Genomic DNA, 27919 nt, shown 5'->3' with positions numbered 1-27919 from the left:
GTTATATATTTAACAGCAAGTCTCCAAATCATATATTTCCCAAAATAATGTTTTGTGAAACCAAAGCTGTTCCGTAAATGTATGCTTACCACATTTTTGTTGTGGCTATTGTTTAGTAGCTAAGTTGTGTCTGCCTCTTTTGCGACCCCATGGGCTATAGCCATGGGATTCCCAGGCAAGAATATTGGAATGAGTTGTCATTTCCTTCTCCAGGGGATCTTCCCAACCCAGGGATTGAACCCACATCTCCTACACTGGCAGGCAGATTCTATACCACTGAGCCACCAGGAAGCTTATCACATATTAGGTGCTTAATAAACCCGAGGGCAAACTGCTCTGGGGCAGTAGAAGTTCTTCAGAGCCTACCAGGTGGGCTTCACAGAGCTGGATCAGCCTGAATCTGCCCTAACTTGGCCTTGCAAGAATGATCTTCACTGAACCAAAGATTCTTGTAGTCCCCAAAGTGGTTCATATCTATAATGGAATATTACTCAGCCATTAAAAAGAATGAAATAGTACCATTTGCAACAATATGGATGGACCTAGAGATTGTCATACTGAGTGAAATAAGTCAGACAGAGGAGAAATATCATATGACATCTCTTATATGTGAAATCTACAAAGAAATCATACAAATGAAATTATTTGCAAAACAGAAATGGACTCACAAACTTTGAGAATGAGTTTATGGTTGCCAGGAGGAAGGATGGGGGAAGGGATAGTTAGGGAATCTGAGATGGACAAGTACACACCACTGTATTTAAAAGAGAGTACCAACAAGGACCTACTGTATAGCACAGGGAACTCTTCTCAGTGTTATATGGCAGCCTGAATGGGAAGGGAGTTCGGGGGAGAATGGATACATTCTCCTTTGCTGTCCACCTGAAACTATCACAGCATTAATAATCAGCTATGTGTGCTAAGTTGCTTTAGTCATGTCCAACTCTTTGTGACACAATGGACTGTAACCCGCCAGGCTCCTCTGTCCATGAGATTCTTCAGGCAGGAATACTGGAGTGGGTTGCCATGCCCTTCTCCAAGGGATCTTCCCAACCCAGGGATCAAACCCGTGTCTCTTATGTCTCTTGCACTGGCAGGAAGGATCTTCACCACTAGTGCCACATGGGAAGCCCCATTAATCAGCTACAACCCAATACAAAATTAAAAGTTTTTTTTTTTTTTTTTTTTAAAGATTCCTCTGGTCCCATCAGTCAGCAGCTCTGCACGCTCTGAGACCTCCTTAACCATCCAAATCATCCGTTATCTCATATAAATCCTAAACTGTCTGTGGCCTGCATCACAATTTAGCTTTTAATTTGCTCTCTATTTTCTCTCATGGACTGGTCTTATTTCCCCAACTAGAAGCACAACCCCTCCTCTTTCTGCAGCAGCTCAGAGCTCCCAGGCAGAATTTGCTACAGGCTCCAGGCAGGTGGTGAATCACAGTATCCCTGACTCCTGAAACGCCAATTCCCAACACGATCTCATTTAATCTTCACAAAACCCTGTGATGGCAGTCCTAGTTTGATCCCTAATTTACAGATGGGGAATTGAGGCTCAGAGAGATCAGCAGAAGTCACACGACTAGTAAGTAGCAGGGACAGGCCCTGAACTGGTTGCTCAGAAACCAAGACCTGGATTTTTTTTTTTTTAATTTTATTTTATTTTTAAACTTTACAATATTGTATTGGTTTTGCCAAATATCGAAATGAATCCGCCACAGGTATACATGTGTTCCCCATCCTGAACCCTCCTCCCTCCTCCCTCCCCATACCATCCCTCTGGGTCGTCCCAGTGCACCAGCCCCGAGCATCCAGTATCGTGCATCGAACCTGGACTGGCGACTCGTTTCATACATGATAGTATATATGTTTCAATGCCATTCTCCCAAATCTTCCCACCCTCTCCCTCTCCCACAGAGTCCATAAGACTGATCTATACATCAGTGTCTCTTTTGCTGTCTCGTACACAGGGTTATTGTTACCATCTTTCTAAATTCCGTATATATGTGTTAGTATACTGTATTGGTGTTTTTCTTTCTGGCTTACTTCACTCTGTATAATAGGCTCCAGTTTCATCCATCTCATTAGAACAGATTCAAATGAATTCTTTTTAATGGCTGAGTAATACTCCATCGTGTATATGTACCACAGCTTTCTTATCCATTCATCTGCTGATGGACATCTAGGTTGCTTCCATGTCCTGGCTATTATAAACAGTGCTGCAATGAACATTGGGGTACCCGTGTCTCTTTCCCTTCTGGTTTCCTCAGTGTGTATGCCCAGCAGTGGGATTGCTGGGTCATAAGGCAGTTCTATTTCCACTTTTTTAAGGAATCTCCACACTGTTCTCCATAGTGGCTGTACTAGTTTGCATTCCCACCAACAGTGTAAGAGGGTTCCCTTTTCTCCACACCCTCTCCAGCATTTATTGCTTGTAGACTTTTGGATAGCAGCCATTCTGACTGGCGTGAAATGGTACCTCATAGTGGTTTTGATTTGCAGAAACCAAGACCTGGATTTTTAACCGCTGGGTACCAGAGATGGGATGCAGGGCAAAGGGGCCATCAGGGTTCCCATGCAGAGTGAGGTGGAGAGGGTGAGGGAGAGGATGATTGAGGCTGCAGGGATGGGGCCACTGAGCTGGCACTACTGTGGTTCTATTTCCAGGGCAAGCTTTGCATCCTTCTACAGAAAGAGGCCCATGGAGCCAGGGACACAATTGTGTCTTCCTGCCTGACCCTGGGATGTCACACAACAGGTGCTCCCTAAATACTCTGTAATCCCAGGCAGGTATGAAGAAATGTGACTTATTTCTCCTTTATCACCACCCTCCTCCCGCCCCCACCACCACTTCCTGAGCAAATGTCCAGAGTGCAAGGGGAGCCGTGACCTCCATTGGTGTCCCCTTGACAACTGCAGGTCACCCCCTCCGCTGGTCCCGTTGTGTCCTGCCATCCTGCCATCGTCTCCTGGGGAACGGTTTCTCCACAACCAGAGACAGGGAGAGACCCCACATTCTTCTGAAATATGTAGGGCAGCTGTGCGGGTGACAAGGGAGGCCAGAAATGGAGCCAGGAAGGTGGGACTGGAGACACAAGAATAAAGGGCTGCCCCCAGCCCTTTATTCATCGTTTGACTCATTCATTATCCAGAAAATATGAAACAGAAAACAAAGGGCGGATCTCAGTTCTTTTCCTCAAGCAGCCAAACAAAACTTTTCAATTAATTTATTTGAGGGGGAGCAAGAACTTTGTATGTGATGAATGGATGAGTAGAAAAGTGTGCAATGGGTTTGAAAAATATTGGTGAGACTTTGAACCTCCACCTTCATCTGTGCTTTGTCTGCCTGGGGAAATATTAAGATTTGTTACCAAAGTTAAATTACAAAAAAAAAAATCTAGGTGCTATTCAACTTCCATAGAGAAAAGTAAATAGCCTTGCAAGTTAGACTATTGCCTTGATAAAGAACTCTAAATTACTTAATCCAGCCCCACACTCCACCCTCCGAGCCTCTAAGTGAGCTTGTGTGGAAGCAAGGGAGGAGCCAGCTCAGGAAACAGAGAAGAGCTTAGCAGAGGGCAGAGAGCAGGGGAGCAAAGCAATCCAGTGTGTACACCAGTCTGTGGGAGGCAGATAGGATATAAAATAGAGCCAGTTGGAGGGTAGAGGGGATCCTTCCTCTCCTGTCACCCTCCCCCATTCCTACTCCCTGTTCAGTCTCTGGGAAGAGGCTGCTGATACCTACCTGGGATGCAGCCGTCTCGGGGCCAACCTGAGGGGGCATCTCGATTAGCCCAGGCCCTCTCCACATTTGAGCTTGGCCAGAGCCACTTTCCAACTGTGGTGGTGGAGAAGCCTCTTGAGAGTCCCTTGGAGAGCAAGGAGATCAAACCAGTCAATGCCAAAGGAAATAAACCTTGAATATTCATTGGAAGGACTGATGCTGAAGCTGAAGCTCCAACACTTAGGCCAGCTGATGCAAAGAGTCAACTCATTGGAAAAGACCCTGATGCCGGGAAAGATTGAAGGCAGGAGGAGAAGGGGACGACAGAGGATGAGATGGATGGATGGCATCACCGACTCAATGGACATGAGTTTGAACAAGCTCCAGGAAAATGGTGAAGGACAGGGAAGCCTGGTGTGCTGCAGTCCATGGGGTCCCCAAAGAGTTGGACACGACTTAGCGACTGAACAAGAGCCACCCTTGAATCCTGAGGTCATGGGCTAGACTTTGAAGGAGCTGTGGGTCTAGATGGGGCACTTTCTAGAGGGGCCATCACAGCAGGGGAGTTACAGTGTAAGCAGACTGCTAACTCGGAACCGAGTGCAGGCGGCAGGCTGACCTCAAAGGAGCCTTTTGCCCCAACTGTGTGGTGGGCCAGCTGTGTGGTGTGACACTCCTGGGAGGGCCGCAGGCCACAGAATGGTTTCTGAGAATGTAACAGAGACACCGTTCAGCGTCACTACCCTGTGCCCTTGTTCTGCAGAGCTGGCCTGGGGACAGCAGGCACATCTGCACAGGGCCAAGGAGCCTCCCTGAACCAGAGTAATCCTGACCCTGGCCACAGGGTCTATGGACCTTCAGTGTTGTATAGGGCGTCTCTGAGGAAGGGTGTGTGTGTTCAGTCGTGTCTGACTCTTTGCGACCCTTTGGACTATAGCCTGCTGGGATCCCCTCTGTCCATGACGCCCTGAGGTTGTCTCCAATGAGAGACTGGTGACAGCAAGGGCCTGAGAGGGGGAACTCACCATCAAGAGAGGGGGTGACCAATTCAGAACCCAGTTTCAACTGGAAGGCTTAGCATGTGGGGCTCAGCCTGTGGAATGGGATTAACCTCCAGAGATGGAGGCTGAGCGCGAGGCTATAAAGTGAAAATCTGTACCTCTGAAGCTGAGGGTGGGGTGCCTCTGCCGTCTGGGCTAAAAGCGGAGCGAGGGCACCGTCCCAAGAGAGAACAAGGAGGCCTTCTTCTGCAGGGAACGCTTCCCCAGCAGCATCTCCATGTGGCAGGAGCAGAGCAGCCCAGCCAAAATGAGGAGTCAGGTTGAAGTCGTCATCGTTCATTCACTATCTCCCTGACATTCCTGGGGATGTGAAAGTGAATTCCAAGTCCCAGGAGTGCCCGGCTTAGAGGCTGGCCCAGGGATGCTGTAGCTGGGAGGTGACATACTAGATTGGAGTCAGTGCCCCATGCAAAGACGAAGCCTCCCCAGCTGGCTAAGGGAGAGTCGCACAAGTGTGCAGAGGGGTGGGGGCTGCAGGAGAGAGAGACAGAGACAAAGAGACAGAGAGATGGAGAGGTAGAGACAGGCTGGGTCTGACGGGCTGTGCTGCATGCAGTGGTGGAGGGCATGCCCACAAGACCAGCACGTGTCTCTGCCTGAAGATGCCAGACAGCAAAGCTTCCTGGCAGAGAGGTGATACCTAAGGTGAGCACTGAGGATGAGTTAAGAATGAGGCAGAGAAGAAAGGAGCGGAAGGGATTTTGAAGCTACATGTGTAAAAACTCAAAAGATGTGAGCCATCATGATGTGTACCGGCATTCCAGGGAGTCTGCCATGACTAGACAGAAAGTCAGACTTGAAGAAGGAGCGGGAGCTGAGACCTCAGGGAACACACCCCCAGGAGCTTGGACTGGGTGGTCTGCCGTCTTCATGGAGGAGCAATCCATAGAGGACTGAAAAAAATGTTTCAGCCTTAGAGGCAGTATCAGGACTGACGATATGTATCAGAGAATCAGCAGCATAGAAGTGATAGGAATTCTAAGATGAATGAGAAATGACACAGAGGAGGAGAGGAAAGAGCCCCACACTGAACATAGAACTCCAAGGGGCAAGACTAGGGTCTTAACACCCTCAATCAAAGAGTCTTGGAGGAAGTGATTGACTGAGCAGAAAGAACGCCAGGTGAGAAACTGTCTTGGAAGCCAAAGAATTGAGAAGTCTGAAAAATGAGAGTATGGTCACCGTGTCACATCAAAGCAGCCCGGGAAGATAAGGACTGAATTGTCTCCAGTGGGCTGGATAATCTGGAAGTCCCTGGAGACTTCTGTAAATAGTTTCAGTAGACTGGTCGGGACAGGACCAGAGTCAGGAATGGAAAGCGATTGAGTGGAGAAGGATAGAATTACCCAATGATGATTGATCTTTTACCAAGCTCGGGGCCAAAGGAAAGGAAAGAGGAAGTGCAGGGGGAGAGTACTAGGTCAAAGGGAGGGGTGAGCATGTGGGCGGGGGGTGAGTGTTGAGGGAAGCTTGAGCATATTTCCAGGTGAAAGGCAAGGAGGGAGATGTTAAAACAGCAGAGGGAGATAGGAGGAGAAGGCAATGGCACCCCAGTCCAGTACTCTTGCCTGGAAAATCTTTCAGTTCTTAAAGTCTTTCCCTGGAGGGGACACACATCATATCCACTCATGATCCTCGGCCAGAATTCATCTCTTGGCCCCAACTGAAACTGCAAAGCAGGTTGGGGGCCAGGGGGAGGCAGTTGTTGGGAGATGCAGAGGAGCACACAGAATACTCCAGGAGCGCTATCTCAGCTACCGGCCTTCCTGAGAACCTTTTATCACAGTTGTCATTTTACAGTAATTTATAAGCTTCTTTGATGACAAGTGTCTCTCTCATTAGACTGTGAACCCTAAGCGGGCAGGAACTGCGTGTGCACTGGCTTATCACTCATCTTCAGAGTACTATGAAGTTGATCCTCACTAAGTATTTATTAGATCACCCAACAAACGGGCAGTGGGCTCAGCAGTTGGGGAGTTCATCTCCGGAGACACAGGACATCACTTGAGAAGGAAAAAAAATTTTGAAGTCTAAGGGGTGATGCTGAGTTCAGGATCAGCAGGGGGGTAGTGGATTTTGCTGGGGAAGAGTGAGAAGATCTGATCAGGAGAGGTGTGGGTGGATTTGCCCTGCAGCTTCTAGCTTCCTAAATCAGCTTTTATTCATCCACTTGCAAAGGCTTCGGGTACCCGCTTCCCTGCTGCCTCAGGGCAAGTAGAGAAGGGGGAGGGTGAGCATAACCATCACCAACACCCACTCCTTCCCCTCCCTCCATCCTCCTGCCAAAAATAATATAGCAACAGCACAATGGGCAGTCTCTATAATTAGGCAGGGCCAAGAGGGGTTGCTGTCTCCGAAGAGTACTTGCTTTCTCTCTGTTAGTAAGTAGTTAAGTAGTAACCCGAAAGGGGAAGCTCTTTTTTCCAGGACAGATGGCTTAGGAACTGGTTCTTGAAAACAGGTGAGGAAAAGGAAACCACGGGGGAGAAAAAGCCTTCAAACCTTTGGAGAAGCAGGGACTCTGGCACAGTTTAAACCCAGCTCTGCCTTTGATGAGCTCTGTGGTTCTGGCCACATCACACAGCCTCTCTGAGCTTCAGCTTCCCCTGCAAAATTCACCATCGAGTCTAAGATGCACTTTTTTTTTCTTCCCATTTTAACATCTCTGAAATTAGGCTACACTTTGCAATCAATGTCAGGTTATAATACAGTTGATAGGGTTTTTCTCTTGTTTTCTCCTTCATGTTACATCGAGTAGGGGGATTCCCTGGTGGCTCAGGTGGTAAAGAGTCTGCCTGCAATGTGGGAGATCTGGGTTCGATCCCTGGGTGGGGGAAGATCCCCTGGAGAAGGAAATGGCAACCCACTCCAGTATTCTTGCCTGGAGAATCCCATGGACAGAGGGGCCTGGTGGGCTACAGTCCACGGGGTCGCAAAGAGTTGGACACGACTGAGCAGCTTCACCTACACTGAGTAGCATTAGATCTGATGAAATACTGCCTGTCCCTTTTTGTGTTGGGATCAGCAATCACTTTGGCACAGGACCTGCACGTTGGAATTTCAAGAACTGTGGCTATTTTAATAATATTGCTTCAAGATATTAAAGACAGTCTTGTTACTTCTCTGGTGGTCCAGTGGTTAAGAATCTGCCATCCAATGCAGGGGACTTAGGTTCAATCCCTGGTCTTGGAACTAAGATCCCACATGTACAATTGTCATTGCGGGCCTTAGGAGGTACCCTTGCAAAGCTTCTTGTGGGAAGTGCTCTGATTTGTAGGTGGGACTGGAATACAGGGGCTTCCCTCGTGGCTCAGCAGTAAAGAGCCCCCCTGCCAATGCAGGAGACATCAGTTCAATCCCTGGGTCGGGAATATCCCATGGAGAAGGGAGTGGGAAAGAGCCCACTGATGGGAAAAGACCCTGATGCTGGCAAAGACTGAAGGCACATAGAGAAGGGGGCAGCAGAGGATGAGATGTGATAGTATCACTGACTCAGTGGACATGAATTTGAGCAAACTCCGGGAGATAGCAGAGGACAGAGGAGACTGGCATGCTGCAGCCCATAGGGTCACAAAGAATTGGACACAGCTTAGCAACTGAACAACAGCAGCAACAACTAGAATACAGACTAGAAGATGAGCGGGAGTGGGCGGGGGCAGAAAACAGAGGGATTAACAGGAGGAAGAATTAAAGGTGAAGTAATCGACGATCATCTTGTTGGAACTTTACAATGGCAATGGAAATGTGAGCCATGCTGGTTCCAAGCCTAGGAAAGACAAATGAGCTCGAATGAAGTGATCAAGCCTCACGGATGACTCAGCAAGGAGCAAAGAAGAACATCCAGGACAAATCTCCCTTAGCCTCAGAGAACCAGAGGCTAATCTCTGCCAGACCTGGAGGAGTTAAGAAGTCTGATTATTATAAAGTTGGAAGGTGAAAATGTGACCTTTTCGTTCCTTTATTCTTTTTAATCAGAAGATAGAGACTGTTGTTTGGTGCAAAGCTCCCTATTAATTTTTAAAGACATGAAGGAACACTTACATGCTTGGGTGTAGATCTGGGAAGAATGTCTACCCCTGGTTTAGGTCCCTGCTCCTTCCCCCTGCCCTCACACCCCACCCCCAAGAGGTTTATTCAATTTGAATTGTATCGTTTTGTTAAATTTTTGTTAGTGTGTGAACATCTGGGTATTTCTACTTGAATTTAATACTTGATTGTATAGTGTACTTTTGGAAATGCTTTTTATGAAAGGATTTCATTACTTAATGGAGCAGGGTAATGTTTAAAGTAAAATCAGGGTTTGATCTGTATTGATCTGGAGAAGTTCCACCGGATGTCAAATGTTTATGGTTTTGCAGGTCCCAATTCTAAGAATCAGGGAAAGACATTAAAACATCAAGATAAATAAAGGTACAAAGAAATTTGTGTAAGGAGTGACTCAGGACATTCATTATTTTAGGAGAAGAGAATTATTAATGAATTACTTTAATGGTAGAATTGCTAATTGCTATGTTACCTTTATGGCTGAATAGAGCAAATGTGGAAATTCTGTTTCGCTTATAACTTAGCATGTAATTGTGTGAGTGTGCCCAGTTCTGCTCAAAGAAAGTATAAAGTTGTAGAACAGATTTATGTTTAGAAAATATAGATTACACAAAAATGCAGAATTGAGTTTTTGATCATAAGATAGCTTGGCAAAAAACATTATGGCAATTGAAATATGAGCGATGCTTATAAATACTTTCTATGATGTACTTTATCCTTTAACTTAATCAACATGACTTCTGAGATAATTTTTGTTAAAACAGTCAGTGATGGAACTTACATTTGAAATGTTGAGATAGAAATTGGGCTGTTTTCACATAATTTTGATTAGACATATTCCATAGTGTTTATTTGCTTGGTAATTTTAATATAAGCCTGCAATGATTATTGGTGAACTTGAAGGGATTTATATTTTTTTTAGTGGTATCTCCAACCCATAACCTGGCCTGCCCTCTGAGGTGGTTTGTGGTATAATCATCATAAAAGAGGCCTGGACCATTAATACTTGGGATCAACTCAGATCTACAAAGACATTTCAAACACTTTCAATGACAATGTTACATTGTTGATACCTTATATATTTTGAAAATAATTTTTATTTCTTTTCATTTGAAATTTCTGTACTGTATAGTGGGGTCCCTAGCCCTGGTCTGGTTTCCAGAAATTTACTTGCATGATTCTGGGAGTGGCTAGTAGGGTGTTCTGTGGAATTGGTATGGCTGGATGCACTGGGATTTGCAGAAGCCACACCAGAGACACACAGATTCTCAGCCTGGAAGAAACCAAGTTTCAGTTTGATGAATTTGCCCTGGACCATCTCCAGCACACTTTACGTACTTTATGTACTATTCCTCAGACACTGTGGTGATACAAATAACATCTTCTGTATCCACCCTAAAATAGCTGGAGATACTGCAGCTCCTTCTTGGGGGCTCTGCTGGCAAGTGGAGGCCAGGTGCCAAGACCATCAGCTGCATCCTAGCTGCCCCAGCTGGGCCTGAGCCCTGGGGTGCTGTCACCCAGCCTGTGCCTGGACTGGAGGGAGTCTTCTTCACCCTTCTAGGTCTGAACAATCCTTTCTGGAAACAGTGGGACTAAACCACAGTAACTGACAATTTCCCTGGGCTCTCTTCCACCGTAGCAGAGTCTTGGGGAGTTTGGATTCCAGCCCAGGCTACTGCTTCAGTGAGGGCTTCGTGCCTCCCTTCCAGTCCCTGGAAGGCTCTGACCCCTGGATTCTTCTGGCAGAGGTCATCAGTCACCCTTCACTATGAGGTCAGAGAAGAAAATGGCAACTCTCCACAGTTCTTGCCTAGAAAATCCCATGAACAGAGGAGCCTGGCAGGCTACAGCCCATAGGGCCACAAAGAGTCAGACACGACTGAGCCCATGCCTGTTCTGAGATTTGTTCTACCTGCCAAACTCAACCCATTTGGGGGCGGGGGGATGGGTAGGGAGTTACCTGGATAGAATACAACAGGTTGATAGAACTCTACATCTTTTTGCCTTTTTTTTTTTTTTTTTTTTGACCAGCCCAGCATGCCCTGCCTGGGGTAGGTCAGTGGGCTTCCTATGTAAGCATTATAAGCCACCTCCTGCTGTACCTCCCTGACATTGTTGCACAGTCATGTTCACTCTCACCTATACTCACTCACCTGTATGCACTACACACCACATCAGCCAAGTGGACAAACCACCCAAGGGAACCATGGCATTTCCTCAGCTTAATAGATGCTCTTTTCCAGCTATCCCCTCTCAGCCCCCAAGAATGGTGTCCTTCACCAGGAATCAAGACCCAACTCTCCACCCTAAAACCCAGGACAGCCAGGATCCAGCTCCCTTTCACAGGGAAAGGAGCCTGTGATCTTCGTCGTGACAAATTACAGGGTGTCAAAAAGCCTCCTCGACTCTGGTCCACGTAGCACCATGGACCACGTGGCACAGTATGGACACGCAGCACAGGTGAGTCCCTATACTAGGGCGCCCCACGGCCACTGAGACCGTATCCACAAGCTCCTCAGCTGCTGTCTGTAAGCCATGCCGGAAGCCCCACAGCTCCTGGCCCCACCCAGGAGCAACTGGAATAGAATACAACAGGTTGATCGAAGGACACCGTTGGTCTCATATTCACCTGGGTACTTGGACATGGAGCTCCATCCAGTTCTTGCATTCAGCACTCTCCTAGCTCGGTGTCCTCCAGCCAGACTATACCATAAAGAGTTTAAACAGCAGTCCCCAACCTTTTTGGCACCAGGGACCAGTTTTTTGGAAGGTAATTTTTCCACAGACTGGGGTGGGGGATGGTTTCGGGATGATTCAAGTGCATTACATTACTGTGCACTTTATTTCTATTATTATGGCATCAGTTCCACCTCAGATCATCAGGCACTAGGTCCTGGAGGTTGGGGACCCCTGGTTTCAAGGGTATATTCATCTTTTGAAGGTCAGGTCTTCCAACTAGGACAGTCTGGAAGAAACTTACCATGAGTAGTTAATAAATCCTTGACCACTCCCAGCAAGGACTTGATGTCTCTGTAAAAATTAAAAACTGGGAACTCTAGCTAAAACAGGATATCCCAGAGTCAGGGCTGGGGCCACCAAGACAGGGGACATCAGTCTGGAAGGGAAATTAGGATCTAACTAGGTTGCATATACATACAAATCCCACATAAGTACTTTTAGCCATCAAATCCCTACCTCTCTTTTTTTCTCACCAGACCCTCATATGGTATGATGGCCCTAATCAGGGCGGTCACAATAAAAGACTCACTTCCAATCATTTTCAATTCATGAAGTCAATTGGAGGAGCCTGTCTGTTCATAAAGCTGGACATTCTGAGGATGAACAGTTCAGAGGTGCACCTCTGAGCGAGCAGAGAAGGCCTTCTGCATATGCTTTGACCAGACCCGGTATTTGGTGATACTCTGAAGCCTGAGCCACACCATGTGGATTCTGAGGACTCACACGTGTGGTCCTCCAAGGCCTCCCAGTCAGGAGCGAAGCCCTACATGACAGGTGTTCTGATGTACTGTTATTTCCTGAACCTGGTCTTCAACACCACATGTGGGCCAGTGTCCCCTCCCCCAATTTGATTCAAAATATTTAAGGTTGAGTTGACCAGGTTTCTACATTCAAGTAGCCAAACTCTTATACACCAGAAATAATACTTCTCTGATTACCACAGCTATTTAAAAAACTCATTTACCATTGCATCTTGTCAATAGATCTCCTCAAAATAAAAGAAATATTCTCTGGACCCCAAAGTTAGCAAAGGCTCCTCCCAAAATCATAGACCTGATTTTTCCTGCCCTCATCCAAGCCCACCCTAACTCAGCCCACCCATGTCTGCCTGGCATGGGAGCCTCCCAAACATGTACACAGGGCCGCCATGTTGCTAGGAAACTTCTGCTTTTGTGTCTATTTTTCAAAGAATCTAATTCTGTGAGAAGTCAACTCCCAGGACACAGATAGCATTAAAAAAAGGCTTTAATGCTTAGACGAGATGAATTCAACAGAAACTTACATAGTGGGCCCCAAAGGCTAATCACTGTGGCTTGAAATAGCTCTAAGAGACAAGAAAACTCAGTCCTGGCCACTTGACTTTCAGTGATTGGTGTTTTCAAATAGCTAGCCTAGGCAACCATATAGCTAAATCCTTATCAAATGAGATTGAATAACAGGAGCCAGCTGAGGTCACATAATTCAAGGAAGATCCTCCATTCTAAGTAAGTCATAGCTGAGTACTCCTAGAGGGCTTCCCAGGTAGCTCAGGGGTAAAGAATCTGCCTGCCAATGCAGGAGATGCAGGTTCGATCTCTGGATCAGTAAGATCCCTTCCTGGAGAAGGAAATGGCAATCCATTCCAGTCTTCTTGCCTGGAAAATCCCATGGATAGAGGAGCCTGGTGGGCTACAATCCAAGGAGTTGCAGAGTTGGACACAACTGAGTGCATGCACACACACACACACACACACACACACACAAAGTACTCCTAGAACCCCCAGCATGATCAGACACCAGCAACAGGCCATTGTTGCATTCAGCAGTCCCTGGACAAGGTCCTTACCATTCTGTGGGGACTTCCAGAGTACAGAGGACAGGAGAGGCTTGCTCTGCCATTATGACTCCTCCAGCATGTTCCCTGGGGAAGAGCTGGAAGACAGGTATGTACTGCTGCCAGGAGGGCAATCCAGACGTCAGGTTTCTGGCAGAACATGCTCAGGGCAAGGCAAGGCCCAAAAAGACCCTGCAGGCTCCCTTATTTCGGATGCCAGAGGCCCCTGAAAACCGGACTCTAATAGTTTTGGCCTCTTGATCACTGGTGTTCTATATGAGGTCACCAAGACAACTCACAGGACCTTCTAGACCAGAGCCCTGGATCCAGCCATCACAGCCTTAGTGGTCAAGGCTGGATTCTAATCCACTGACTAACCAAGTGGCCTCAGTTTGCACACCAATTCTGGAAGCACAGTTCAAAGCCCTATTGAGTGCCCGTCCATCCTTCTGTCCCCTGATTTTGTTAAAACATTAGGTGAGCCAGACCCCAGAGAGGTCCTACCATTGCTATACACAGAGATGATCTTTCAGCCAGAATCCATTCTGCTTTGTAGGTACCTACGTAGTTCTAGTTATTAAGCATGCTTAATATGACTTTTGGCTACCTGTCATAGACTCAGCATGACACATTCCCTCATCCTGCCTATTAGAGCTTTATAGCTTTGTCTATTTATTTTTGGCTATGCTGGGTCTTCACTGCTGCACAGGCTTTGACTAGCTGGGGTGAGCAGAGGCCACTCTCTAGTTGCTGGGAATAGGCTTCTCATTGCTATGGCTTCTCGTGGAGCACAGGCTCTAGGGCGTGTGGGCTTCAGTAGTTGCGGTTCCTAGGCTTAGAGCACAGGCTCAGTAGTTGTGGTGCCTGGGCCCAGTTGCTTCACGGCATGTGGGATCTTCCCAAACCAGGGATCAAACCCATGTCTCCTACACTGGCAGGCGGAGTCTTTACCACTGGACCACCAGGGAAGCCCTGTCAAACTTTACGACCCAGGACACACTTTGTACAGTAAGGACAGATTCTCAAGCTTCATAAACTGTCTCCTCTGTCCCAGGCACTATGCTAGGCCTGGGGACAGCACAGAGACACCCAAGGGCCCTGAGAATTCTCAGGGGCTCCCTGGCTACCATTGGCCCCTGGACCCGGCCTCAGACACGCTTGCTTCAAACGGGGGAAATCATATGTGATATATTAAAAACAAACAGAAACCCTACCACCGATGTCTAGATCCCTCAGGCTGCAAAAGAGACAACTTCAGGACAGAGTTCAGGCTCTTCAGCCTTCTCAATCATGCCCTTTGAAATCTTGAAGGCCACTTTCTGATTCCTGTACAGTAGCAGAGGTAGTGAATTCTGTCACCTGCTGCCATCAAAGACCCCTGAGAATGCACATTCTTCCCAGTGGAGCCTTCCCTGCCTGCCCCCGTTCCCCACCCAGAAGAGGGATGAGATGCGGTTGTGCATACATGCACGCTCAGTCATTCAGTCGTGTGTGACTCTTTGCTACCTTGTGGACTGTAGCCCACCAGGCTCCTCTGTTCATGGGATTTTTCAGGCAAGAACACTAGAGTGAGTTGCCATTTCCTACTCCATGGGATCTTCCAAACCCAGGGATCATACCCATGTCTCCTGCATTAGCAGGCAGATTCTTTCTTTTTTTTAAATTTTTTAATTGAAGGAGAATTGCTTTACAGAATGTTGTGGTTTTCTGTCATACATCAACAAGAATCAGCCATAGGTACACCCATGTCCCCTCCCTCCCGGACCTCCTTCCCATCTTGCTCCCCATCCTACCCTTAGCCTGTCACAGAGCCCCTGTTTGAGTTTCCTGAGTCATACAGCAAGTTCCCATTGGTGATCTATTTTATGTATGGTATAGTAAATTTCTAAGTACTCTCTCCACACATCTCCCCTTCTCCCTCCTCTCCTCCCACTGTGTCCATAGGTCTGTTCTCTATGTCTGTTTCTCTGTTGCCGCCCTGAAAATAAATTCGTCGGTGACATCTCTTCAGATTCCATATATATGTATCAATATACAATATTTATATTTCTCTTTATGACTTACTTCACTTTGTATAATAGGCTCTAGCTTCATCCACCTCATTAGAACAGATTCAAAACGCATTCTTTTTCATGGCTGAGTAGTATTCCATTGTATATATGTACCACAGCTTCTTTATCCATTCATCTATTGATGGATATCTAGGTTCCTTCCATGTTCTAGCTATTGCAAATAGTGCTTCAATGAACACTGGGGTACATGTGTCTTTCAGTTTTGATATCCTCAGGGTATATGCCTAGTAGTGGGATTTCTAGGTCATATGGTGGTTTCATTCCTAGCTTTTTAAGGAGTCTGCATACCATCTTCCATAGTGGCTGTTCCAGTTTACATTCCCACCAGCAATGCAAGAGGGTTTCCTTTTCTTCACACCCTCTCCAGCATTTATTGTTTGTAGACTTTTTGTTGATGGCCATTCTGACTGGTGTAAGGTGGTATCTCACTGTAGTTTTGATTTGCATTTCTCTAATAATGAGTGATGTTGAGCATCTTTTCATGTGTTTGTTAGCCATCTGTAAGTCTTCTTTGGAGAAATGTCTCTTCAGGTCCCTTTCCCACTTTTTGATTGGGTTGTTTGCTTTTCTGGTATTGAGTTGTATGAGCTGCTTGTACGTTTTGGAAATTAATTCTTTGTCAGTTGTTTCCTTTGCTATTATTTTCTCCCATTTTGAGGACTGTCTTTTCACCCTGTTTGTAGTTTCCTTTGCTGTGCAAAAGCTTTTAGGTTTAATCAGGTCCCACTTGTTTATATTTGTTTTTATTTCCATTTCTCTAGGACGTGGGTCATAGAAGATCTTTCTTTGATTTATGCCATCGAGTGTTCTGCCTATGTTCTCCTCTAATAGTTTAATAGTTTCTGGTCTTATATTCAGGTCTTTAATCCATTTTGAGTTTATCTTTGTGTATGGCATTAGGTAGTGATCTAATTTCATTCTTCTGCTCGTAGCTCTCCAGTTTTCCCAGCACCACGTATTGAAGAGGCTGTTTTGCCCCATTGTTTATTCTGGCAGGCAGATTCTTTACCACTGAGCCACCTGGGAAGCCTCACAGGGTTGGTCAGAGGCCTGTATACCTTTTACTTTCTGACCAGCCTTTTCCTGGACTTTCTCTCTTTGGGGCCTCCCTGCCCCCAGTTTTCAGGGAATGTTGCCCCTGGCATTTCTGACTTTTGGACTCACTCTTCCCCTCACACTGGTCACTCCGACAGCTCTCCAGTGACACAGCTCTCCAGTGACCAGCTCGGCCTCAGCCTGTGCTCCGCCCCACACCTACTCACCTCAGACCCCAGCTGCCTTGACTCCCATCTCCTTTTTTCCTTCAAAGGCAATCCTGGGTGTGTTTCCCCCCGGTTCAGCTCAGAAGCGTCTCAGAATGGTTCCTTACTATCCTGCTCGGCACAGGACATGGGCATTCCCTTCTACAACTCCACCACCACCTGAGGTATCCAGGGCCATACTGTTGCTCTCTGTTTACACATGGCCTGAGTTGTCTAGGGGTGGTTATCCACAGGGCAGTCATGGAAGGGGTAGACAGAGTCTCAGGGCACAGATGGTTGTCATCCCAGGGGGACAGTCAGGGGCTGCCATCAAAGAGAGGTCCTCTCTGGAGCTATGACAAAATTCACCTGAGAATTAAGGAGATGATTTGTTCAGGCTACTGTATTAAGGAGAACATTCATTAATGAGAAAAATCTCAAAGAAAAGGAAGGGAACCTGGGGTTTTATAGAGGCAGGTAAACAAGGCAGTCAGCTTGGGGTCCTGCGGGAGGAAGGATGGAGTTGAGACTTTCCTCGGAAACTCTGAAAGCAGCATGGTCCTTCGTGGTTAGCTGGTTTGTCATTTCTGAGGCACAAAGCGTAGGAGGAGTTTCTTAACCATCACTGCTGAAGTGGCACAGGGCACAGATAAAGATCGATATTGTCATTCCCGCCTTCCCTTTCAAGATGACTATCACTTATCACTGAACAACTCAGAGGCAAGCATAAACCTCCTGAGTGGCATGAGGCAGGGCCTAAGAAGGCATATCTCCAGGATTCAGGCTGGTGTTGTTCTTATATAACTGGTGGCTCATCTGTTGAGTGGTGGGGGCAGAGGTCAGTTGTTTTATGGTCCTGGAGATCAGATATCTTAAAAGAGGGATGCCTAAAACAGAGAAATAATTCTTTGAAAGTTGTGTTAAAGAGCCGGGAGTTGAACCTTGAGAATTAACCAGTGGCTCTGCAGAGTCAACCTTAGTTCCTTAAAAGTGTCATTTTTGATTAAATGAACATCTTTCTCAACTATGGTGTTCCAGGCAAAGCCTTGGGTTCATAACCAGTGTTTCTAATTATGCCTTGTTAATAAGGAAGACAGATTCTTATTAAAGTATGAAAATAATTATACTGCCATGAAATTAAGAATACTCACCAGAGTTTCCAGAGAAGGCAATGGCAACCCACTCCGGTACTCTTGCCTGGATCCCATGGATGGTGGAGCCTGGTAGGCTGCAGTCCATGGGGTCGCAGAGTCGGACACGACTGAGCGACTTCACTTTCACTTTTCACTTTCATGCACTGGAGAAGGAGATGGCAACCCACTCCAGTGTTCTTGCCTGGAGAATCCCAGGGATGGGGGAGACTGGTGGGCTGCTGTCTATGGGGTCGCACAGAGTCGGACACGACTGAAGCGACTTAGCAGCAGCAGCAGCAGCACCAGAGTTTCTCAATTTTGGAACCATCGAGGAGAGAAAATATGTATTTACACATGGCTTGTTTCTGGTTAGCTAAGTATAGTCCACTGAATTGTTACAAGTTATACATGACTCTGGGGCTTCCCAGGTGGCACTAGTGATAAAGAACCTTCTGCCGATGCAGGAAGACATAAGAGATGTGGGTTCGATCCCTGGGTTAGGAAGATCCCTTAGAGAAGGAAATGGCAACCACTCCAGATTCTTGCCTGGAGAATCCTATGGACAGAGGAGCCTGACATGTTAGTCATAGTCCATAGCGTCACAAACAGTCAGACACGACTAAAGTGGCTTAGCATACACATACATGGCTTTAGAGAAAAGAGGATGGAGTTCCTTATATACCCAGAAATCAGAACATTAAAACAACATCAACAATATTCTAAACAAAACCCACCATCACCCCTCATCCTTTCATTCAGTCCTATGTAACTAACTCGCGTTTCACTGGGTTTTGGTTTTGTTGTTGTGGTTGTTGTTGTTCAGTCACCAAGTCATGTCCAGCTCTTTGTGACCCCATGGACTACAGCACACCAGACTTCCCTGTCCCTCACCATCTCCTGGAGTTTGCTCAAGTTCATGTCCATGGAGTCAGTGATGCCATCCAACCATCTCATCCTCTGAATTCATCTGTGTCTCAACTAAAAATCTAGAAATCCTGAATCATCCCACTAGTATGGTCTCATAGTTGTCTAAATAAGGCCATCAGAAGACTATACCCCAAAATGTCTAGCCCAGTCCTTTTCTACAGGTCTCTAAGACAGCCCTTCTTTGTCAAAGACAAGCTCTGTAGTCTGTAGCTGATTGCAATTTCTTTCAGGGGAAGCATAAGAGAAATCCCAAAACTATCTTTAGATGACAAAACAAGATGGCTGTGGTTAACCTATTACTGACACACTTCAAAAGTGAAAGATCTGCCGGAAGTTCCTAACAGGAATAGTACAGCTGACAAGGAAATTTAGTGATTTCTACGGCATACAAACCAAAACAACAAAGTCAACCCAGAAAACATTGTAGACAAAATATCTGTTAATGTAATGAGTAACTCTATTTTCAAAGAAGAGTGAATATCATATTTAATTTATAAAAATGGAGTAAGATAATCTTCAAAGGAAAAACTCTTCAGATATAACATATAGTAATCCTCACGTAACAATATTCCGTGAATTTACTGAACACATAGCTATAGTACACTAGGAATATATAAAGATTATAAAATAGACTCGGTAAATCTGGAACTGGTCCTAAACATCTGCATATTACTATAACCCCATAGTTAAGTGATATGAGTTTCCAGCTGAAAACCACTACTCAGGTAGATGCTAGATTCAAATTAAAGCTATGACCAAGTTGCCATTTTAAAATAGCTGGAATTATGACTGACAGCACCTTCTGTGGTGGTCAACAGTCTGCTCTGTGTCCATGGATTCTACATCTGTGGATTCCAACAACTGAAAATAGAAAATATTCTGGAAAAAAAAATTCCAGAAAGTTCCATAAACCAGAACTTGAACCCACAGCACATTAGCAACTGTTCAAATAGCATTTACTTTGTGTTTGCATAACATTTACAATGTATTAGGCAAAGTAATCTAAGGAATATGGTGGGGGGCACATAGTTTATATGCAAATACTTTGCCATTTTCTGTGAAAGACTTGAGCATCCACAGATGTGTTAGGAGATCCTAAAACCAAGTCCCTGTGAATACAGTCTTCCCTGGGATGACTATTGTACAGCAGCACCAAGACACAACAGGGCCAGTGAGAGTGTTGACAGTGCTCTAGGAATTTCCCTAGAGCATATAGTTCCTGAAATCCAAACTTAATCACATTCTACCATATGATGTACCCGGGGACATGCTAAGGAGCATCTCTCCTGATTTAACAACTCTTTCCATGCAATTCATCAATATAAACTCCTTATTTCTGCCATTTCTCTTTTTACAATGAAAGATCAAATCATTTGTGTTTCTTCCTTTGGGAAATCTTAAAGACAGTCTAAGATGCAAAAGGAATCATTTAGGGTCAATTTGGGGAAAGGCAAAATATCAAAAGTTGTCAGGAAATTTGAATACCCGAATAAGGTAGGATCATGAGTCCCTGAGAAAGAATGCTTGGCTACTCCGCTTAAAGTGACAAGAAAGGATTTAAAAAATAAACATAGGCGCTAACATGATTGTAAAGAATCTTAGCTCTTTCCAGAGTAAGAAAACTTTGTTCTTTTAAACAACCAAGGACATAATAAAGTCAGCAGAAGCCATAGAAGGTTATTCTGGCAAAACACAGAATCTGTTACCTTGGCAAACTACACAGAAGGTAAAGAATAACCTTTTACAACCTCATATTCATGTCCGATGACTGCTCTAACAAATTTAGGAGCTTGAAACAACATAGATATATTATCTTATAGTTCTAGAGATCGGAAGTCCAAAACCCAGTCTCACTGGGTTAAAGTTAAGGTGTCAGCAAAGCTGCTTCCTTCTGGGGGCACTGGGAGAGCATCCATTTCCTTTTCCAAAAGCTACAGTCTCTTTTCATTCCTGACTCAGGGCCCCTTCCTCCATCTTCAAAGCCAGCAATGAACTAGCTTTTTCTCTCTTTCAGCTTCTGCTGTCGTTTCACCTTTTTCTTATTCTGACTTCCTTCCTCCCTCCTATAAGGACACTTTTGACTACATTGAGCCCACCAGATGTCCAGAATAATCTCTCTGTCACAAGTCCTGAACTCAAATATTCACAGGTTCCAGAGATTGGGCCATGGCCACGTTTAAGGGGTCATTAGTCAGTCTGCCAAACCTCTTGCTAAGGGAGACAAATCATTTTCTCATCTTAACAGAGAGAAAACCAAATTTTAATTTTATGTCAGTGTATCTGATACTAAAACTTTTTTTGAAAATTTTATAAGTAAATCCATCAAACCTTAGCAAGCTTGGACAAATAAAATTTCATTTTCTAGAACCTTCTATTACTTTCTACATTCATCAGGTTGCGACCTACTCTTTCCTCTTTCTCATTCTGGAACAACCAGTCTTTTTACTTTAGGACAAAATGACTCTTTTTTTTTTCTTAACAAAAGACATCCTGCATATCTCAGCTCCCGGAAACATTCTCCTGATTTCACAGAGCCAGGATCTTCGTGGATCTCCATCCTCTTCTTTCTTTGCTCTTACAAAGAGGGAAACTTCTTCTTTCTCTTCTGTTCCCATGAAGCTTCCTCCATCCTTAGGGACCTCCAGACATCTGTGATGCCCTTCTCTTCCTTGTATCTTCAACTTGTTTAACCATTTCTTCCCACAAGCATTTAAACACGTGCAAGTCTCTGCTGTCTTCCAGAGCTCATCTGGACTAGGCCTTCCTCTCCACTTCCCTGTCTTGAAAGTACAAACTCTGCTTATATTTTCCCTTTCCAGAGCTGCCATTCACAATTTCAACACACTGCTGTACAAGCACCTCCTCACCCATCACTCCACTGGTATGGATCTCTCCAAGGTCACCCAAATCCTCCTGTTGCCCCAGCCAACCACAACTTCCACACTTGTGTCACTTGGTCCGACTATAGCACTAGACTGCTGACTGTTCTGTTGTGGCAGTCCCAGAGCCGGTTGGAAACGAATTTCCAGAGACAGAGTATTTCAGAAAGGAGTGAGTTTATTAAGAACAAACAGCAGAGACGCGGTAGGAGCAGTGGGCAGGCTGATCTCCTGATAGACCAGGGAGAGCTGACGGGATGCTGTTAGGAGAGCGGGCCAGCTCAAGGGAGAGCTGACACTTTGGTAGTCGATTTTTATAGCCTTGAGATAAAGAAAATTTCTGCAGGAAGCACAGCATAAGGTGATTGGTTAGCACACTATAGGGTAAGTATTCGGGTGGGCGTTTTTGCCTAACTTGGAGTCAGGAAGCTCACCAGTAAGGATCAGGAAGGCTTTTGGCAATGGTCAGCTCTGGAGGTGACCTTGGTTCTGGGTTCTGCATCTGTGGCCTTAGTACAAAGCCTCACAACTGTGACCTTGGTGTGAAACTCCACATACTCTTTCTCTGGAAGTATGTCTGTGGGATACATGCTTTCCTGTCATGTGATGGTTCCCAGATGGTGTCCATCTAACTAGATAGCTCTATTATCCAACCAGTTGCCTGGTTTTCATCCTGTATTCTTGATTCTCTCCTACCATCTATATTCTTCAAATCACCAATTATGGCCTCTTGAGAAACCTATATGCAGGTCAGGAAGCAACAGTTAGAACTGGACATGGAAGAACAGACTGGTTCCAAATAGGAAAAGGAGTACGTCAAGGCTGTATATTGTCACCCTGCTTATTTAACTTCTATGCAGAGTACATCATGAGAAACGCTGGACTGGAAGAAACACAAGCTGGAATCAAGATTGCCGGGAGAAATATCAATAACCTCAGATATGCAGATGACACCACCCTTATGGCAGAAAGTAAAGAGATCACCCTTATGGCAGAAAGTAAAGAGGAACTCAAAAGCCTCTTGATGAAAGTGAAAGTGGAGAGTGAAAAAGTTGGCTTAAAGCTCAACATTCAGAAAACTAAGATCATGGCATCTGGTCCCATCATTTCATGGGAAATAGATGGGGAAACAGGGGAAACAGTGGCAGACTTTATTTTTCTGGGCTCCAAAATCAATGCAGATGGTGACTGCAGCCATGAAATTAAAAGATGCTTACTCCTTGGAAGGAAAGTTATGATCAACCTAGGCAACATATTAAAAAGCAGAGACATTACTTTGCCAACAAAGGTTTGTCTAGTCAAGGCTATGGTTTTTCCTGTGGTCATGTATGGATGTGAGAGTAGGACTGTGAAGAAAGCTGAGCGCCAAAGAATTGATGCTTTTGAACTGTGGTGTTGGAGAAGACTCTTGAGAGTCCCTTGGACTGCAAGGAGATCCAATCAGTCCATCCTAAAGGAGATCAGTCCTGGGTGTTCATTGGAAGGACTGATGTTGAAGCTGAAACCCCAATACTTTGGCCACCTCATGTGAAGAGCTGACTCATTGGAAAAGACCCTGATGCTGGGAGGGATTGGGGGCAGGAGGAGAAGGGGACGACGGAGGATGAGATGGCTGAATGGCATCACCGACTCAATGGACATGAGTTTGAGTGAACTCCAGGAGTTGGTGATGGACAGGGAGGCCTGGCGTGCTATGATTCATGGGGTCACAAAGAGTCGGACATGACTGAGCAACTGAACTGAACGGAGATACTTTTTGTTCTAACTGATCCACTTTTCTCCATGCCGCCTAGATCAGGCCCCATTATCTCTCGTCAGAATGAGAACAACCTCCTACTAGTCTCACTACCTCTAACCTGGCCTTTTCCCACCCACAGTACCAGTAGGCTCAGAGTGATGTCTGTAAACCTAAAGAATGATGTGAATTGGTCACTCCACAGCTTAAAGTTTCGATACTCCCTCTACCCAACCTACCCCCTTTGTCTTCATGTTGAAACCCCGTCTCCTTAACACAGATGATGTGGGTCTTCATTCCTGGGACTTTGCTTATCCTCCAACGTTATCTGGTGCCAATTTCCCTCCATAAGTCCTGGACAACATGAGGGACCTTGAGGATATTCAGGTGTTCTACTAAGTGAAATAAGTCAGACAGAGAAAGACAAATGCTGTGTGTTCTCATTTATATACACAGAATCTAGAAAAGATGAACTCACAGAAATAGATAGTTGAATGATGGCTGCTAGGGGCTGCAGCTGGGGAAAATGATGTCCATACTATGTCTAACATAAATGTAATATGTATAATGTGCCTACACTATACATATGTCGCATGTATAATGCACACAGAGATGTACATATCTAATGTACAGCATGGTGACTATAACTAGCAGTACTCTATTTTAATGGAAGTTATTAGGAGAGTAGATCTTAAATGTTATCACTGCACAGTTCAGTTCAGTTCAGTCGACAAGTCCTGTCCAAGTCTTTGCAACCCCATGGGCTGCAGCACGCCAGGCTTCCCTGTCCATCACCAACTCCCGGAGTTTACTCAAACTCATGCCCATCAGGTCAGTGGTGCCATCCAACCATCTCATCCTCTGCCATCCCCTTCTCCTCCTGCCTTCAATCTTTCCCAGCATCAGGGTCTTTTCCAATGAATCCACACAAAATCATGTGAGGATTATGTGAGGGGATGCAGATTTGAACTAAACTCATTATGGTAATCCTTCTGCAATGCATATATGGACCTAGTCATCCTACTGCACACCTAAAACTTACATATGTTGCAAGTCAATAATATTTCAGTAAAGCTTGGGAAAAAAGAAATAACAAATTAAAAAAAAAATAAAAGTCCCCTCCCCAAGCACTAAGCTCTATATAGCGAATTACTGGTATGCACTTCCCCAAACTCATTGTTCTTTCCTGTGTTGGGCGCTATTCACATGATCTTCCTTGCTCATTTACCTCCATTTTCAGCTGGCTAAATCTTATTTACGCATCTTGTCTCACTCTCTGTAATTGCTGTTTCTTTGTGTGCCTTTCCTGGACTGCAGGCTGGCTGAAAGACATTGGGTCATGCCTTGGCCCAATGTCTCCTTCCCACTGTTTGTGCCCAGTAATTATGTGTTCTCAATATGTATTTGTTGAATACACAAAGTTTCAATGAGATTCAGAGCAGGTTTGGTGGGTATGAGGGTGTGGGAAGGGTGGATGGGTGGGAGGAGCAGTTCAACAGGAGAGTTACAGAGTTCAAGCTTCAAAGGTAGAAGCTTGGTAACTGCAGAGACCAGGGTGGGGCTAACCAAGTGGTTGCTGAGTGGAGTGGAAGTGAAGGTCACTGGGGCAGAGAACATGAGGGAATCATGACCTAATATGTTGGATGAGTGGCACTTACGTTGGCCTGGAGAAGTCAGGCACAGGGTGGGGCGGGCAGGGAAGCTGTGAGTCAGGCTTCAAAGTCCTTCACGAGTGGTGTGATTAAGGCAGGGAGGTGCCTTTATCCGATGGCCTGGCTTCAGCAGAGGAGAGGAAGGGAAATGAAAATGATGGAGGAATTACACAGGACCAACACAGACTCCAGCAGAATGTGACGTTGCCGTATGACCCTGAGGTCTGTGGACATGGCTTGAGAGAGTGAGGGGCCTCTGTTGAGACGGCCTCTACATGAAGAGGTCGAGGAATTTCCCAGAAAGAGATCATGCTTCATATAGTATAAATTATAGGATATATCATAAAATGCATATGTAATATATTAAAAGAAAGGGGTTGGAGTCTAGTAGAAAGATTGAGAAGGATCTCCCCAAGTGCAAATTCAAGTGGTCAGATGGTCAACTGGTCAGATGCTACTGCTCCTTCCACTTTGGCTTCAGAATTTGTTACAAACCCCTTATCCAGAAATTTCTGCCATCTTGCTGCTACAATTCTTGGCTGTAGTGGACTTATCCCACTTTGAGAGATTAATCTGGAATCCTGCTCTGACCCTTAAATCAAAGGAATCAAAACTTGCATGTGGGATTATCCACCCCCATGCATTCTTTTATTCTGTGGGAAACTGGGTCCCAATTTGTTTTTGTGGTATGTCAGCACAATAAAGGCCACCCTTTGGGGGACTACAGTTAAAAAGAATTCTCTTCTTTAAAAAAGAAAAAGTTGTGGGGGTAAAGACCTCATTGAACAAAGTTTTAAAATTAGATAAAACTTGCATTCTGCTCACTGTAGAGGGCCAGGCGCCTCCCATCCATGGCAACTGGAGAGAAGCAGAGACAGCTCCGGGCATCTGCTTGCTCAGGGCTTTTCATCAGCTGATTTCTCCCTGAGCCTAGACAGCTATAGTTTTTCTAATAGTTTCTGATATGTTTGAGATCAATTGCCCTTGGTTGGAATGAACTTTACTTTTAGTGTGCTATTATTTTACTTGTATTCCATACTTTTTATTTAGGTTTTTCATATATACATGGGTGCATGCTAAATCACTTCAGTTGTGTCTGACTCTCTGCAACTCTCTGGCCTGTGTAGCCCGCCAGGCTCCCCTGTCCATGGGACTCTCCAGGCAGGAATATTGAAGTGGTTGCCATTTCCTCCTTCAGGGGATCTTCCCAACCCGGGGATCAAACCCTAGTCTCTAATGTTTCCTGCATTGGCAGGCAGGTTCTTTACGACTAGCACCATCTGGGAAGCCACATAAGTATATACACACACTAGCAAGATTAGTCTGGTTTTCTTGTGTGTGTGTGTTGCATTTACCAAGGTTTTGGTATCAAAACCATAACCAGAATAAGAAGAATCCTCCCTGCTTCCAGGCACAACTGTTAGAAATGCAGAATCCCAGGCTCCACTCTAGACCAATGGAATCAATATCTGCATTTCAACAAGACCCTCTGGTAACATACGTGGACATGAGTGTGAGAAGCTGCCCCAGACCTTGTCATTTATCAGAAACTGCTTATTCCATGGGGGCTTCCCAGGTGGCAAAGTGGTCAAGAATCTGCCTGCCAATGCAAGAGACCCAAGAGACATGGGTTCTATCCCTGGGTCGGGAAGATCCCCTGGAGGAGGAAATGGCAACCCACTCTAGTAGTCTTGCCTGGAGAATGCCATAGACAGAGAAGCCTGGCGGGCTACCATCCAAAGCGTCGCAGAGTCGGACAGACTGAGCAACTGAGCACGGCACAGCTTCTTCTGTACACTCAGTGCAAGCAGCCTGGCTCTCTACTTTTCCAGCTCACCTGGCCTGCTGTGCTGACCACACCATCCTTTCGCTTATCACTCCTTAGTTCCTGCCACCACCTTCGCAGGGTCTCTGTCCTCACATTGCCCCACCTCCTCCCCCATTTCCTCCCTCCCTCCTATCCAGCTTGGAGGCAGCAGTTAGGCATTATTATTACTTCCTTGCATATACCCTTCCCTTTCTTGCCCCTTCTTCTCCTCATGGAGTCATGCAGCAAAAATTAAAAAAAAAAAAAAACAGAAAGTGAAAGTCAGTCAGTTGTGTCTGACTGTACAGTCCATGGAATTATCCAGGCCAGAATCCTGGAGTGGGTAGCCTTTCTCTTTTCCCGGGATCTTTCTATCCTTCCCAGGGATTGAACCCAGGTCTCCTGCATTGCAGGGGGATTCTTTACCTGCTGAGCAACAAGGGAAGCCCAAAATAATCCTGGTTGAATTCAGGTCCCCACCATCCTGTACTTGCACCTTTCTAGAAATTGTGGCCCCCGAGAAACAGAATGATCCTACTGACCGGCCCTTCTGTAGACAGTCCCTTCTCCCCTCAAATGTCCAACTCCTCCTCCCCCTGCACGCTCTGAGCTGATGACCTTGCTTCCTATTGCCCTGAGAAAACAGAAACCCTCAAGGGAATGTCCATGCATTCTGGCTCCTCTTCTCCGGGGCTGCCTGCCCTCTGTTACTGTGAGTGAACTCCTGCCTTGTTGGTCTCCAAGGTCTGCCCGCTCCCCCCCAGTTCCAACTGTATGCTGTAACCTTCTCTTCTTGCTCACTCCAGGGCAACTCTCCAGGAAATGCCACCCCACCCCAGTCATCATCAAATTTTCCCTTGTTACTGAATCATTCCTATCAGCACATAGGCTGTCTCTAACAGTTCCTATCCTCAAAACAAAACAAAATGAAATAAAACAAATGAACAAAAAAGTCTGTCTTGACTCCACATTCCTTTCTGGCTACCACCTCATTTTTCTGCCCTCCTTTAGAGCAAACCTTCTTGAAAAAAATGTCTGCACCCATGGGCTCTTGTTCTAGAGCCCAATTCTTTCTAGAGATCTTTCT

The 27919-nt window shown here is 45.6% G+C and overlaps 1 long non-coding RNA gene across 1 annotated transcript in view; it reads right to left on the bottom strand.

The window, feature by feature from the left end:
- Positions 1-1947: 1947 nt before the first annotated feature.
- LOC138991281 (uncharacterized) overlaps positions 1948-27919 on the bottom strand; it is a 30778-nt gene continuing 4806 nt past the window's right edge. Inside the window, exons 3-4 of the long non-coding RNA XR_011467305.1 lie at positions 3748-3871; positions 1948-3348 (exon numbers count right to left, since the gene is read on the bottom strand). This is a non-coding gene — a long non-coding RNA (uncharacterized lncRNA). The remainder of the gene's footprint in view (positions 3349-3747; positions 3872-27919) is intronic.

Source organism: Bos mutus, chromosome 2 (assembly GCF_027580195.1).
Source record: "Bos mutus isolate GX-2022 chromosome 2, NWIPB_WYAK_1.1, whole genome shotgun sequence".
Lineage (NCBI taxonomy): Eukaryota > Metazoa > Chordata > Mammalia > Artiodactyla > Bovidae > Bos > Bos mutus.
Note: the sequence above shows the minus strand (reverse complement) of the source record. Positions and strands in the feature narration are given on the sequence as shown.